The sequence below is a fragment of the Otolemur garnettii genome, unplaced genomic scaffold (assembly GCF_000181295.1).
Source record: "Otolemur garnettii isolate 467f Iridium unplaced genomic scaffold, OtoGar3 scaffold00083, whole genome shotgun sequence".
Lineage (NCBI taxonomy): Eukaryota > Metazoa > Chordata > Mammalia > Primates > Galagidae > Otolemur > Otolemur garnettii.
In genome coordinates this window covers 2,321,151-2,330,903 of record NW_003852478.1, presented here as the reverse complement: position 1 = coordinate 2,330,903, position 9,753 = coordinate 2,321,151, and the positions used below count along the sequence as shown (strand labels likewise).

The 9,753-nt window shown below is 38.5% G+C and overlaps 1 non-coding gene across 1 annotated transcript; it reads right to left on the bottom strand.

The window, feature by feature from the left end:
- Positions 1-9,352: 9,352 nt before the first annotated feature.
- LOC111726870 lies at positions 9,353-9,536 on the bottom strand. Its single transcript, XR_002774548.1, has one exon. It is a non-coding gene; the product is annotated as a U2 spliceosomal RNA (small nuclear RNA).
- Positions 9,537-9,753: the final 217 nt, after the last annotated feature.

Genomic DNA, 9,753 nt, shown 5'->3' with positions numbered 1-9,753 from the left:
ATTGGGTTTGCGTTTGAACTTTATTTTATCTTTCTGTGTACTTCTGGAGACACGTGTGGCTGAAATGAGGTTACCCTGACATTTGGGATTTGTGTGTTTCTTCTCTAAGCGCCATATGCTAGATGATTTCATTTTAGTGGTAACATGTGGCCCATCAAGGAAATTGCTTTGACCTTCCTACCACTGTATTCTCCCAGCTAGAACAGAAAAAACACTCCTTACTGAGAAAACAGTTATCATTCTTACTGGAATGGTCCAAAAAGTAGAAAAGTAGACATTGAATGAAATCATTTTTATTTTCTCTAACAATGGCAAGCTCCATCTCTAAATTAGCATAGCACATTCTATGGCTGGTGCTGAAAGAGGGAACATTCCCTATGCTGTAAGTTCTATTTAAGTCCAGGACTTATAGTATCAAATATTTTTGAGTTATAATCTAATTCATAAGAAAACTGAAACTTACAACACTGCAAGGTATAAAAAATCATCAGGACTTCCTGTTTATATAATTGTAATAATTTTAAATATATTTTTATTATATCCTACATTCAAGAGATTCAGAGATTTTATTATATCCTATATTCAGAGATTTAAGTTTTTATCCTTAAAAATCAGTGTATGATGCTTGTATTTTTTCCCCCTGTGGCTGCTAAAACTGATTGCCACAAACGAGGTAGATTATAATAATCGAAATTTATTCTCCCACAATTCTGGAGGCCAGAAATCAAAGCGCTGGTCTCAGCAAGAGCTTCACTGTCTCTGGAGACTCTAGGGGAGAATTGATCCTCATGTCCTCTGGTTACTGGTGGCTCCGATGTCCCCTGGATCTGTAACCCCTGTGTCTGCCTCCGTCCTCACACGGACCTCTCCTGAGTCAGGGTCTTCTGTTCCACCTCACATAAGGACTCGTGTCATTGGATCTGAGCCCCACTCAGGTAATCCAAGGTGACCTAATCTAACTACTTCTGCAGAGACACTTAAAAAAAAAAGAGCACATTCTTAGGTTCTGGACGTTAGGATTTTGACATTAGGCCAAAATTCAACACACTATACCATCAACCTACTCTAACACTTTGTTCCTGCAGAGCTCATTCAAAGTAGGTTTACTTCAAAGCTGGACTGAGTCCTGGGTGCTTCATGCCTTTTACATGTCAAAACATACAGGTATTCACCTTTCGTTATCAATTTCCAGGAAGAAAGTTGGCTTCCTATGAAGCCACCTCCTCAGAAGGTAACTATATTTGGTCCCTTGGAATCTTCACATGAATTGCTGTTTCTCTGGACATGATCCTTGGATTCGGTGACAGTCTCCTAACCATGCAGAGGGACATTTGCCAGGCTAAGCCATCTCCAAAAAAAACTAGTTTATTTTAGCAGAAGTATTTCAAGATCAAAATCGATATGCTAGTGGTACTCATTCCTCTGAGGTTCCCTTTGGTGAAGAGACCTTGGAATTTTAAGTGAATGTTTACATAAAATATTTATGACATATTATTATTTTCGATTCAAATTAAGGATTTTAACTTACTGCCTTTTTCTGTATCTCCCTTATTCCACACAATAATTTCTGGTGCTTACCTACAACAGTTTAGATAACATTATCATACATAGTGCTTATATTTTTGTTCTAAATATCAATACTGATTCTACCAGCAGTGATTACAAAAACATTTTATTTGCATATACTTTTTGCAATACTTTGTGTATGCTTTCCCTAATCTACCTCCATTTAAAACATCGATTTATATCACTAAACACAACCACTGCATGTACCACCTCTTAGTCCTCATCTAACCTTAGTTTCACAAGCAATAATACCATTACTGTGCAGTTTCACATTTATCCTTTTGTCAAATTTGCTTTAGTCAGACTTATTTTCAACCCCCTTCTTTGACAGATTCCTTAAAGACAGCTAATGGAACAGTATTAACTTAGTCTTGAGTGTTAATAATAAATTATACTTTTTCTGGTTTAATAATTGCTTGTCTCACCTTTAATTTCCTTCACTATCTTTAATATGTGACTGTATTTTCATCCAGCATAGAGCGGTGCTATCAAATTTTAATTATAATTTAATGTTATGATGTGTCTGAAGAATTTTTCTTTTGCTTCAAAATCAAGAAAAAGATTTTAGGGCTTGATGTTGGTCATTCTAATTCAATATTAATAGGTATATGTGTACTCTTTAAAAATATAGATACAATATATTATATTTCCTGAAAAGTTTTCTTAAACTATATATTTTTTTAGTGTTATTTACTTACCTTTTTTTTAGTTTTGGGTCTTCTTTGCCTATCTTTAATGTGTGTCACCATCTCAAAAGGTCTTTGTATCTTTTTTTTCTCTGTTATTTACTCTGTTTTTTGTTTATTTGTTTGTTTTGTTTTATCTTTGGGGATTCATTGAGGGTACAAAGAACAAGGTTACACTGATTGCATTTGGAGAGATTAAGATTAAGTTTGGAGAGATTATAAAGAATTGAGCTGCTGGGCGGCGCCTATGGCTCAAAGGAGTAGGGCACAGCCCCATATGTTGGAGGTGGCAGGTTCAAGCCCAGCCCTGGCCAAAAAAAAACTGCAAAAAAAAAAAAAAGAATTGATCTTCTTCCACTGCCGTCTTCCCAGAATTCCACCCATGATTGGTACTTTTCACATCACGCTATGTTCTAGTAATTCAGCCTCATGGATAAACTTAGTGATGCTCTATCATTTTCTGTTACCTAGTGTGCCTTTATATCAATAGGCAAAGAAAGGATTTATCAACTTTCAGGTTAATCCTTACTAATGAATTTTATTTTATTGTTATAAACAAAACTTCTATAAATATTTTTGTTTGTCTCTACTGGTACACATATAGAAAAGCTTCTCGAAGGCAGTGTCACTCAAACTGTAGTCCAAAGTTTAGGGAAAAACAGAGAAAATCAGACAGGGGGAGTTACTAAAAATTGTTTTTTTAGTAATTGTTTTTTGTCAATATTGTTCCCCAGTGAGACTGAATCTTAGGGACTACTTCCACTGGTGGACTAGATTTATTTGAAATTAAGACCAAAATTATGTTTCCCTGCTCACTGGCAGTTAGTAGGGACTTGGGAAGAAGACCGCACACATTACAGGCCCAACTGCAGTGCGGTATGTTCTGTGCCCAGTGAGCGGCACTGTGAACAAACCTTCTGTCCTTTCTACGTACAGTTCTCCTAGCTCTGTTGTATCCATGAGAGTTAAAAATCCCCGGAACCTTTTGTACATACAACCCATGACTGCAATATCATTTCCTCCTTCCTCATTTGTTTGAAGAAATTTTTATCATATAACGAAAGGGCGATCAGGGATGTACATAGATAATAGGAACAGAGGGGAAAATGTGTCCTCTATGGAAATTAGGCTTTACTGGTGCAGGTTTAAAAAACAAAACAGAAGCCAGAAAGAGACCTGCTAGGATAAACAAAAAATAGATCCTTGGTTCCTTAAACTCAGAAGAACTTCCATTCAGCGAATTCCAAATGATTTGGGGAGAGTGTTGTAGGAGACAGAGACTGACTCAGAAAAACCAGGCTGATTAGAGTGGTGAAAGATGGCAGCAAATTCATAGTTTTGTTAATAATTATTCTCTCCCTCCTGAAAAAAGAATCGCTCACTCTTCCCACTGCCAAGTGATTTGTTGTGTCTCCTGTGGGAAGAGAGCACGTTTCTGCCTCACTGGGTTTTGGGGGGGCCACGTGGCACCTTGGCCAGTGCGTGGACTCCATATACAGCATCTCTGAGAAGAAACTTTGTGAAGCAGCACAAGCTTTAAGGTGTGACCATGAAAAGACTATGCTCTTCGCGGAAGTCCCTCCTTCCATGGTGGTGGAATGAAAAATATTTAGAGTACAAATATGGCCTTTAGCCATATCACAGCCTACCTTCTACTATGAAATTAATGTTTGTTCATTTAAATAACTGAGATTTGAGAATTGTCAGCGCAGCAAAATTGAATAATATAGATGTTAGTGAAAGGGGAATATAAGATGCATGCATATAGCTCCCGAGTTGATATTATTAAACACAAGCCCATAAAGATTGCTATGTGACTTTTCTTTCCTAGTCTGGGCATGGTGGCTCACGTCTATAATCTTAGCGCTCTGCAAGGCCAAGATGGGTAGATTGCTTGAGCTCAGGAGTTTGAGATTGGTCAGAGTGAGACACCCATCTGCACTAAAAATAGAAAAACCTAGCTGGGTGTGGTGGTGCACACCTGTATTCCTAGCTACTAGGGAGGTTGAAGCAAGAGGATGACTTGAACCCAACAGTTTGAGGTTGCTGTAGCAGCCCGTACAGGAGGAGTGAGAGTTATATGATTATATGACTCCTTTGGCTAGGAGGAGTAAGAGTTATAAGAAATACCTGTATAGCTCAGTAATGGAACACCTTGGTGAAAAGGGCATGGAGAGGAATTTAGCTCTCCTAATAAGCATGAGAGCCTGTGAGATGAGAGCACTGGTGAATTGGCAGTGGTGTTGAGAGGCACAAGATCTGCCTTATATTAGGCTGGAAAAGAAGGCAGTCGGGAGCATGCACATTCTATCACAGGCCGTCCTCTCCTACCTGCAGAACACCAGCACAATGCCAGCATGGTCTCTCTGCTGAAGATTACCAAGCAGATCCTACCAGTCTTACCAAGATCCTAAGACTAAGATCTATCTGTTCTAAGACTGCTTTACTCTCTCTAAGTCTCTCTCTCTCTCTCTCTCTCTCTTTCTCTAAAGTAAAACCCTCAGGCACCTAAGAGCAATTGTTCCTGAGCAAGATAACAGCATCCAGAACCTAGTTAAGCTGGGCCGGAGTCCTGGCCAGTCCCAGGCCCTGACAGTGAAGAAAAAATTATTTCATTTTTCATCCAATCAATATGAGATATGTGTAGAACTTTCGAATGGAGATTTCAATAGGCAGTGTCATAATAAACCTACAATTCAGGTGATTCATTTGAGTTGGAGGTGCTTGTTTAACTGTCAGTTTACAATCACCATGGGGGAGCTCAGCACCTGTGGCTCAAGTGGCTAAGGCGTCAGCCACATACACCTAAGGTGGCAGGTTCGAATCCAGCCTGGGCCCGCCAAACAACAATGACGGCTGCAACCAAAAAATAGCCAGGCATTGTGGTGGGTGCCTGTGGTCCCAGCTACTTGGGAGGCAGAGGCAGGAGACTCGCTTGAGCCCAGGAGTTGGAGGTTTCTGTGAGCTGTGATGCCACTGCACTCTACCCAGGGGGACAGCTTGAGGCTCTGTATCTAAAATAAAATAAAATAAAATCACCATGGGGAAATCCTTTTGTACTATGTTTTCATTTAGGGGAGGTATCCTTGAAAAATGTTCTTGTGTCAGTGAAATGGGAACATGGAAACCACACAAGTTATTTAAACATATAGAATTTAATGTGGTGAATTGTTACATAGTTACTGAAAATACAGAAGTCAAACAGTTGCAAGACGCAGCCACTAGTTCAGGGCTACAGAAACAAAAAGATTACATAAAACCTACCAGAATTTAGAATTCTTATTGGTTAGAAGGGGGTGCTACTCGGTGGGCAGGGTGCCAGGTCTCTGAGGACACAGCTCTGTCCTGAGAGTTATGCTGTCTCTGATGGAATTCTGATGTGGCAGGCTCTGGAGAAAGTGAACAAAACCTGAACACTGAAAACAATTGCTGCTGCCTGGAATTTGCTGGAGTTTTTAACAGGACTAGAAAATCAAGTGAAACGATTCACCTGTCTCTGCAAGTTCCCATTTAATCTCTCTTCCCAATAACATAAGCTAAAGAGATGTAATTTGCAATGAATAAACGTAGTTATCCCAGTCCCTGTCCCGGGGTCACAGAGCCAATAGAAGGGTGAGTTTATAGAAAAAAAATAGCTTAAAAGCAAAAACAGAGCTCACGACATTCTGTCTTTATATCTCTCCTTCTTTGCGTTTGCAACAATATGCAATTATGTTGTTTGTAATAATATAAATAATGTACAGTTATATAATTATTTTGTGGAGAAAAATAGAGATAGGCAGACACTTGTTGGCAGATTGCAAACACCCACACAGCAAGGAGCTTGTGTACTTTATCATGTGCCCCCAGTATACAGTGTCAATACTTATCCATAAAAAGTGCCTGTTATTTGCTAAAGGAATGTATATATAGCTCACACCTGTAAGCCTAACAGTCTGGGAGGCCGAGGCAGATGGATTGCCTGAACTCAGAAGTTTAAGACCAGTCTGAGCAAGAGCGAGACCCTGTCTCTAAAAAATAGCCAGGCATTGTGGCGGGAGCTTATAGTCCCAGCTACTTGGGAGGCTGAGGCAAGAGAATCACTTTGAGCCCAAGAGTCTGAGGTTGCTGTGAGCTGTGATGCCTCAGCACTCTACTAAGGGGGACAAAGTCAGACTCTACCTCAAATAAAGAAATAAATAAATAAGATACGTGGATCAAAACATCAAAAAACATTTTGTTTTTTTTTGTTTTTGTCTTTTCTTTTGCTTATGAGGGTGATAATATTTGGCAAAAATAATCAAGTGCAAAAATATTACTTGTGCCAAATATTATCACCCTCATAAGCAATAATAACAGAATTTATCATATCCTTCAATTTAGTCAATTTAGTTAGCCTATCTAACTCTCAGAGCTATTCAAGTTAAACAGTTATGAATTGTAGGAAAATAATACATGTAACTAAACATCTTTTTAAATAAAAATTTAATAGTAACAAAAGGTATGTCGAAGATAGGAATGGAGTTCCTTGTAACTCTTATATTAGGCTGCCTCCGTATTAGTCTATAGACAGAAATAAGGCTAGCTAGGCTAGCTAGAATGAGAAGCAATTCACACATTACCATAAAACTCTACCTCTCATTTATATTATTTCAATAAGAAAGTCCAAGAGAACAAATTTGAAGCAGCTGGCTAGCAGTCATCAAACAAAAACCCCATAATCTATTTCATTAATATCCTGCAGAACCGATTCTCATATTATTCTGAATTCAGGATGAGAATACGGGGGCAGGCTGCTTCTTTCACTAGACTCACAGGATTCAGGAATAAAATATGTGGTAATTAAGGACATAAAGTCTATATTTTAATTTGATAATTTCAATTTCTACTTTGGATAGAAAAATGTATATTTCTGAACTTGGAATATTAGATGAACATATAAAATTCTTAAGTATAAAGCAAAGCCAATGCTAAAGATACATTTTAAGGTTTTAATTTCCATCATTCTATTCCAGCCAAAAATATATGCCAGAAAGGAAATTATTTAAATTCAATTTACATTAAATATTTTTATTTTATATATATACATATATATTCTTTTTTTTTTTTCCTTTGAGACAGAGTCTCAAGCTGTCACCCTGGGTAAAGTGCTATGGCATCACAGCTCACAGCAACTTCCAACTATTGGGCTTAAGTGATCTTCTTGCTTCAGTTTTTCTATTTTTAGTAGAGACAGGGTCTTGCTTTTTCCTCAGGCTAGTCTTGAACTTGTGAGCTCAAGCAATCCACCCACCCCGGCCTCCCGAGTGCTAGGATTACAGACGTGAGCCACTGCACCTGGTCTTATATTTTTTATTATACAATAAATGAGGCAATACAGAATTTTATTCGTTGAATTCTCACTCTAACTCACATCATTTTTTTCATGCCTTCTCCACTATTTTTTAGGTGACAGGTATTTGGTTAAACCGAAGGACAAAAAGGCAGTGAAGAACTCTGTTGACACAAAAATGAAGTTATGTTATAAAAATTTCTGAGCCCACAAAGACACGTATATTCACAAATGGTGAGAAAAGCATAGAAGTTAGAGACAGGATGGAAAAATCAGATTTTTAGGAGATTCAGACTTGAGTAGCCTGATTAGAGATTCTATAGGCAAAGTGAAATTTTAGAAATGATACTGCTACCGAAATATCGGCATCCATCCTCAAGGCTGCATCAGAAGAGTGAGAACAGTGGCTGAAGAAGGAAAGAGAGGTTTATTACTTTGCTAGCAAAGGAAGAAAAGGGTAGACTATTCTCTCAAAGTCCAGATTCCTGTCTACAAGGGGAAATGCAAAGCTTCGAGGCTATTGTTCAACTACAGTTAATGCTTTTTAATCATCTCGTCTCACTCAAAGATAAAGCCGTGAACTCTGCCCACCTAGACCTCCTCGGCTGTCCAGGCACCCAGCCTCCTGCTCCATCTCCTACCCTCTGGTCTACTGGCCTGAGGCGGGGATGCAGGTCTCAATTCTCAAAAAGAATGATACAATATTTTTTTTAATATTGTTTTTTTTCATTTTTTATTTTTATGTATGTATTTATTTATTTATTTTGAGACAGAGTCTCAAGCTGTCCCCCTGAGTAGAGTGCTGTGGCATCACAGCTCACAGCAACCTCCAACTCCTGGGTTCAAGTGAGTCTCCTGCCTCCGCCTCCCAAGTAGTTGGGACCACAGGTTCCTGCCACAACGCCTGGCTATTATTTTGGTTGCAGCTGTCATTGTTGTTTGGCGGGTCAGGGCTGGATTCGAACCCACCACCTTAGGTGTATGTGGCTGGCACCTTAGCCCCTTGAGCCACAGGCACCGAGCCAAAAAGAGTGGTATAAGTTTTAAAGGGAAAGAAAACTCTTTCAGTCCATTCCCTTGATTACACTGTGGTCCCTGAATACTTACGATTATCTAATAATATATATATTTTTGTCTGTCACGTTTTATTTAAAAAGAAAATAATAACTCTATACCAATGGAAATCAACCAAAATGAGAACATTGGAATGACTGATAATCACAGAATAGAAAAGCAAGTATCCGATGTGCTCAGTACTAACATGAAACTAGTAGATGAACAAATACATGACCACACAAGAGAAAAACTGGATTAAACTCAAGTTTGTGTGATAGGGGATGAGGGAGAGAGATTGGTAAACTCTCAACTCATGGGCACAATGTAAGGGTCTGTGGCAGACCTCCTGGGTGAGGAGCTTGACTACAACTTGGATTTTACCCAACAAATGCAAACAATGTAACCTAAATTTTTGTGTGTGACACACCTTTTGGGGGTAAGACACAATTATAAGAGGGACTTTACCTAACAAATGCATCCAGTGTGGCATGGTTTCTTGTACCCTCAATGAATCTCTAATAATATTTTTCAATTAATGAACTATCCCTTCTTGCCTTTCCCGACACTGCAGGGCATAATTATGAGATCCAGCTAATTTCAGCTCTTCTCTTTTTGAATCACATTTCCAGTTCTTACTACACAAATGTCCTGTTAATAATTCTGGCTTGGTCTGAGTTTGGTTCTGGGTTGTTAGGACAAGAATTATGAGCCCACACTTGGGTCTCAGTGTGAGTCAGGGGTGAATCATGAAGCCATGAATTTAATAACCTGTCATTCAAACTAAGAAGATACGGGTTCAATGTTCTTGAAGAGAATTCTCTTCTTAAGAAGGCAAAGATTAAACTGAGCTGTTTTAGGAGCCATACTAAAAGTTGGTATCTTCACACTTGATCTTAGCCAAAAGGCTGAGAAGTGATAGAAGTTGGTATCTTTACAAAATTTTGTCCTATATTACTTATAAGTATGATCATCTGAGAGTAGATTTTGTACCAGGCCCTGTGCTCCTCCCTAGCCATAAAAAAGTAAATAAATAGTTGATATTTTCCCTTCAGGAACTCTCAGTCCAGGGAATAACATGGATGTATAAATGTTAACACTTTCCAAAAATAATAATAGTTAAGGGTGGACTTTTGA